Source organism: Pyxicephalus adspersus, chromosome 4 (genome assembly GCF_032062135.1).
Source record: "Pyxicephalus adspersus chromosome 4, UCB_Pads_2.0, whole genome shotgun sequence".
Lineage (NCBI taxonomy): Eukaryota > Metazoa > Chordata > Amphibia > Anura > Pyxicephalidae > Pyxicephalus > Pyxicephalus adspersus.
The window spans coordinates 56,976,148-56,982,981 of record NC_092861.1 but is presented as its reverse complement, the minus strand read 5'-3'; the positions used below and the strand labels follow the sequence as shown (position 1 = coordinate 56,982,981).

At 37.1% G+C, this 6,834-nt stretch overlaps 1 long non-coding RNA gene across 1 annotated transcript in view; it reads right to left on the bottom strand.

Moving 5' to 3' along the window:
• Positions 1–1,040: 1,040 nt before the first annotated feature.
• The window catches only part of LOC140330048 (uncharacterized), a 27,891-nt gene continuing 22,097 nt past the window's right edge, over positions 1,041–6,834 (bottom strand). The window contains exons 2-3 of the long non-coding RNA XR_011920589.1: positions 3,784–3,886; positions 1,041–1,533 (exon numbers count right to left, since the gene is read on the bottom strand). This is a non-coding gene — a long non-coding RNA (uncharacterized lncRNA). The remainder of the gene's footprint in view (positions 1,534–3,783; positions 3,887–6,834) is intronic.

The following is a 6,834-nucleotide window of genomic DNA, read 5'->3' as shown; positions in this document are numbered from 1 at the left end:
CTAGGTGCCCTGTTGAAGTATACTCTTTGTGAGACCACTCAAGCACTGTCCTCACAATAATTGTACTTGAAGCTGATTACATAAGCACTCCTCAGTTTCTTTAAAATTTTATTTATACAATACTAAAAAGGCTGATAGGTGATAGTCTGATAGTCTATCTTCTACAGTCTTGTAGAGCTTTAATAAATCAGGTGCATTGCATATGTCTAAAGCTAATTTGAAGTTGCAACCGGCAGTGCACACAAGCACCGTCCTCACCGTGAACTCCCCCGGTGACTCATCGTGTGCAGAAGATGCCGGAGGAAGAAAGAAGAAAACCGAGATCGGGGCGATAGATAACGCGGGACCTCAGATCAGGTAAGGCTGTATTTACTATTACTTCCCATAGGTTTACCTTCCCAGAGTGTGACTCAGGGTTACCGCTTTCAGCAATTTTTTTTCTACCCCGATTTACACTTTGCGTTACCGCTAGGGAGGTTATTACATGTATCAAGAAACAATTGGTGATTTCACTTGTGTGTGTATGTTAGAATACATATATATTTTCATTATTACTATTTTAAATGGACTGGTTTGTGGGGGGAGGGGTTAATCAAGTAAGTTTGCTTGGATGGTATGCATTGATGTGACCTTTTAATCCTCATTATTGTTAGTTTCACCTTTTGCTGCAATGTTTTTGTGCCTGGTTTGTAATGACAGTTTCAGTTGTTTAGCAATTCTTCAGCAATGTTTTGTCATGGTTTCCACTCCAAACTACTACTTGACCCCCGTTTGCCTTTATCCCATTCTCAAAGTCACATTGTCACATATTGGTATTTGAATGTATTTTGTACATATTTATTTTATGAATAAATTGTCATGTTTTTTATTTCTTTGGGGGTTTTTTTGTTTAAATTTTCTTAGTCTGACATTTTTACTCATCTTGATTTGCTGCCACACAACTCCTCTGTTCATTTGTGGTAGTGTTTTAGGTTTGTTGTCATTGTGCTGTGCTGCCTGGTCTTAGCCGTGTTCCAATTGTATTAGTAATTTTGTATTGAAAAATGCCAGGGAAAATGTAACTTAGTGCCAAACATATTTTATTTCTTTGTGCCAAAAAACTCATTTTTTTTTCCTCCTCAAACCAATGACCAGATTGTCAAAAGGCGTTTCTGCCTGTCCCGCCAGGTCATCCAGGACCTGTACATCTTTCTGGAAGGTAAAATTGCAGCAAAAATCAGGAGAAGCTAGGCTGTGCCAAGAATGACGATGCTCCTGGACTCTCTCTATATTTTAGGAAGGGAGTCCTTTCAAACCACGTCACCCTTAATTTGTGCACTGAGCCAGTCTACAGTTTCCTGGGTGTTTTTGAAGGTTTCAATACCACTTAGACCTTGGCCCACTATATAGTGACTTCCTCACATCAGCTTGCGAGTGGACGAACATAAAGGTGGATTTCTCCTTTAACCGGAAGCAATATCATTCAAGAATGTACGGTAGTCTGTGATGTGACATTCCAGAGGCTTGGCAGCACAGCAGAGGGATGTTATCGCCCTGTAAAGAAATAGATTACATTATTAGGATGTGTTAAGCAGCATGGTTAATCATGCTTTAGTGGTAACTACATGCTGCTGGATTGCATTTTTCATGCCTTTCTGGCTGCATAAGCAATGCTTGCCCAAATCTAAACTAAATTGCACTCAGCCCTAGTTTGGCAATGTGTTTTTGTAAAGTGTCACATAAAGGTCCAGCTCTTACACAAATATGTCTGCTATTTCATTTCCCAAAAGATTAAAGTGTGCTTGCTATGACTTCAACTCCTAGGTTGGTTTGTAACCCAAACATGATGTGCTGAAATATGTAATGCATGCATTGTAAACAATGTAAATACTCACGCGCAAAGTCATTGGCATCGAAGACCTCCGATGCGGATTGCGAATACGAATGCGCAAGCGAGTTTTGATTTTGCTTGGCGAATCACCCTGCCCATTGTGTTTATTAAGGACGGGAATAGTGTACAGCAATGGGAAGGGGGCAATTTTATGCAGCCCAAAGAGCAACATGCCAAAGATGCAAATGTTTCAATGTACAGCTTTCTAAGGTCATTAAATCCTGCATTTGTGTGTGTGTGTGCCCCCCCCCCACTCCCCCCCTGCCTATGTGTCATTTAAAGGGAAATAAACTTCCCCCAGAGTGACGTCATGATACCAGAACCCGCCCACAGAGTGGGCTGGTTGTGTTCAGGGGGACAACCCACCCACTGCCCTGAGCCTGCTGTTCCATACGGGAGACATGGTCCATGGCTCTTGCCGGTGCCACCACCCCTCTGGCAGGGTCCTTTTCCTGACCCCGTGGGGGGGGGGATGACCGGCCAGAGTCTCGGACCACCAAAGAATTCTTTGGAAGATAACAGTAGGGATGCGTACCCATAACCGAAAAAGTGAGAGCTTGGTGTTTCCAGCCATGCCCGCCCCACTACACGCCTGACTACAAACTGCAGAATCCACAGCCATATAGAAAAAACTGGTTCCCAAAAAAATGGTAGCTGCAGCTCACTATTGTCTCAAATAGCCCCTAGGACACATTGTTTGCCCCATCTGCATTATCCAATGTTCAGGAGTAAAGGGAAGAGGAACTTACCAATGTAAAAGACTGAGATGGATGGGAAAGAGCTATGTTGTTAGATGTGGAATTTTTACATATCAGAAATCTTAGTGGTAGACTGGTATGATTACTTTGGATGTCACAGGATTTTGCTTGATTAAATGCATATTGTTTGTTCTTTTTTATTGTATCCCTTGTTTATATGGTTTTAGTTACATATTTAAAAAAAATTGGTAGTCTTCAACATTTTTTTTTTTTAAAGTACCCACATTATTCTTTTTTAAACAGAAAAACTGAAAAAGAATTCTGCACCTGCACCCTAGACTTCACATATGATTTCCATACTAACAACACAAGAGACTGACTGGCTGTAACTTCCTTTTTGTATTAAACCGAAATGTTTTTTTTCATTTCTTTTAATTTAACAAAAAGACTACAACGTATTTGGACATTTACACCATCCATTAGTGTTCCTATGAATTTGTCAAACTGCTTGGGAAGCATCCCATAAGGCCTAGACATATGTTACTTGACAATTAAGGTTACACATTTTTCCCACACAAGTGGGAAACACAAGTGTTCCCTTTACACTGCTGTCGTGTCCAGATTTGCTGGATCACCCAGCTTCACTGATGAAAGTGTATCCTCGCCAGCCTTGCAGAGCTTCAATAAATCAGGCCCATAGTTTGGATGGGGTCTTCCAACAGACAGGAAACAGTGTAAGAGTGACCCCAAGTCGAATTAACAACTGAAGAACAAAAAGGTGCTCTATTTTGCTCTAAATCTGAAGACAATACTACTAAAGGTGATATTTTATCTTTTTGATTTTATACAGTGTGGTGCACTAAAAGAGACTACCTACAACACTTTGGGGTAACATCGTTCTTAACTGCACAAGAAAGACTGTGTTATGGATTTTAAACAAATAATCTTGCTTTCCAACATCAATGCTTGAATGACATAATACCAACCTAATCATGAACCACTATCTGAACAAATACATAGATGCGGTGCTAATAACGTTCTGTCCTTCTGATGAAGCCTATTGGTGAAACAGGTTAAGGGCTGTAAAAGTTATTGTGTATCGTTACAAATCATGTGATCACTGAATAGTCATTTTTTGCATTTTGCAAGTATTTATCGTTTTGTGATACGTTTTTATAATATTGTATAATAAATTGCAACAAATTGCTTTTTTACCATATATTGTGTTATTAGTGTTGATATTTGGCACCTTTAAAACCCATGCAAATTTTCTCTGTTGGGGAAAGAAAACCCTTTGGTATTTGTCTTCAATATTACTCTGCAATATAAAAAAACATTAAATGATAAGGTGCATTCAAACTTGTTCTCTAATTATATATATATACAAAAATATCTAGGACACAGTAATTGACATCCATCATTGCATATTCTGGATTTGACAAAATTAGACGTTACTTTAGTGTTTTGGTTCAACACAGTATTTCAAAGTTTAATGCAAAACAAAAACAACTTTATAGGAAACCAGTGGAAAGAAGTGATTTCTTAAGATCTCAAAAAGACCTCTATGCTTGTCCTTGGGTAATTTGTATTTGTTAATTTGTTTTTGTCAAAAGATTTAAAATATGATTATTCCCTGCAAATACCCAAGGTACCCCGTGTTAGATGCAGCAAAGCAACTCCAACACATAACCAAACCATCTCTATGTTTCACACTAGATACAGTGTTATTTTCTTTAAAGTCTTCCTTTTTCTTCTGTGGAAATAGAGCTGATGGGACTTTACGAAAAACCTCCTGTTTAGGAAAAACAAAAAACATTTTCTGCTGTGCTGCCAAAAAAAAAATATTGGTATACCTGATATACCAGAGAAGCTATCCAAACAATTCAATTGGTTTTTAAGGTAGGTAAGCTTCAGATCTGGAATTCTACAGGAAGTCTACATTTGAAGATCACAAAAGCATTGCCATAATCTATATGTTGGACAATATCTTTTGGTTTTTAAACACCTGATTAAAGGCCTGTATCAATGGGCAAATGAAGCTTGCTTTTACCATAAATTTGAAATGCTTTTAAAATAATTCAAATAATTGACTGGTGCATTCACCTACATTGGACATCCACTAGACCTGGATGTAACCTCATTCAAGTCGCTATTGCATCCCATTGATTTATATGATAAAAAAAGCAATTCCAATGTGAACATAAAACCCTAATGCAAATATTCTTTTAAAATGAAAGAAAAAATTACATCTCCTATATTGATCTTGGGAAAAGTGCTTTGAAAATCTATTAGATAGGGCTGCCTAATACTGTTACCAGTGGTTACCAAAAATGCATGGCACCAGTAAAATGCTTGGCAAATGTATGAGACAAACATTTTGCTGATCTAATTTTTTGTTTTCTCTTGGTATGATCCACTTTCTATGTTCTGCAGCTCTTATCTTTTTTATTTGAATTTCTTCTTCCCCTTAGTATGAACCACATTATAATCTCTGATGGAAAGTTGCCCATGCTTTATTGTGGCTAGACAGGGTTTACAGTTTATCTTAACTGCTTCAAGCATAAATGCTGATCTTCATTGGTTGCTGGGTCTGTAAATTGGACCGTAAAGTGTTATGAACTGGACCGTTTTAACATATATAGGCTCAATAGCCCAACTTGCAACTTTAGCTAAAACCTGTGGAATGAAGTTGTGCTACTCTGTCGTGATGCAACCCACTTTAACTTCTATATTGTCATTAGCATTTGCTACTAACCTATACTACCAGTAAATACCTCATTAACCAAAGGTGACAATGCCCCTACTCCCACCAGCTCCTCTACTACCTTATATTCTTTTACTCGTTGGTAAAAACACTTTTTTAAATTTAATGTCATGGCACTAAGGTATTTCCTAAAAATAAGGTAAGTATGTAAGTGATGATGCAAACCTAACATAAGAATGTTGTATCTAATCTTATGGAGATCAGATTAATACAAAGAACCAATTTAAGTTAGTTAACATAATGGTACCTAAAGCATAATAGAAATTAATGATCAAGCATACTGAAGTTCTGAAATGATTTTGTTCTTTTCAAGAAATGGAACACATCCATATGAACATAGACACTCCAGGTAAACATGCCTACATAATGCGTATAACAGAAGACTGGTTCATTCATATTATGACAGGCACATAATGTCCTAATAATGTTTTCTGCAAATATTTAAAGCCAAAAACATTAACATTGAGTTCCACCAAAATAAATACACTTCAGATACAACATCATTTCAGAAAAGGTGAAACTTGATGCAAATGCAGCAAATATTAAAATCCCACAGTATATTACAAATTAATTAGGCCCCTCAAGCTCAACTTGTGACCATTGTATTGGTTACTACTGGCTACCAATGAGCTATATCCACTCACCTCAAAGTGCAGAATTACATTATCCAAAAGCCACAGGTCCAAAACTCTAAGAGGGTACATATAAGGAGTAATGCTTAGAAAATGAATGGTTATGTTTTAGCTGTATGTCCAAAGACATTAAACAAATAGTGGAAAACACACAACACACAACAAAAATTTACAGGACATAGAATCCATGGTAAGTTACAATTCTAGAACAGAGTCACACACTTACATACCATTGTGGAATTTATGACAAATTGTTAATCTAGTAAACAGATTACTGGAAGATATACCTATACCTTTTTTCAAATGGGCAATTCAGCACAAGTGTTGATACACACATGGTGCTTCTTTATCTGTTGAGTATACCAATGTTAGCCACAAATGTAACACTCCCTGCTCATCTACTGATGGTGAGAATAAATTCAGAAATACCTAAACTGAATATTTAAACTAAAATACCTGAGAACATTTGCAAACAATGTTAAAACTAGGAAAGAACAAAAATGTAACCATGGGTATAATTTTTCAGATATGACCTACCTGCATTTCCAATAATGAAGACCTGCAAACTCAATGACATGGCTGGGTCTAAAGTAAGGTACATTGAGATTCATAAATAATTGGACAAAGACAACTTTTTTCTACTTTTAGTTCTGTACATTACCACAATCAGCTTTAATTCAGTGGGTTGAACAAAAAGATTGGATATAAATGTGAGGAACTAAAGCCTTTTTTTTACACAATCACTTCATTTCAGGGGCTCAAAGGTAATTGGACAAATTCAAAAGCTGATAATAAAATGTTCATTTCTAGTACTTGGTTGAAAACCCTTTGCTGGCAATGACAGCCTGTAGTCTTGAACTCATGGACATC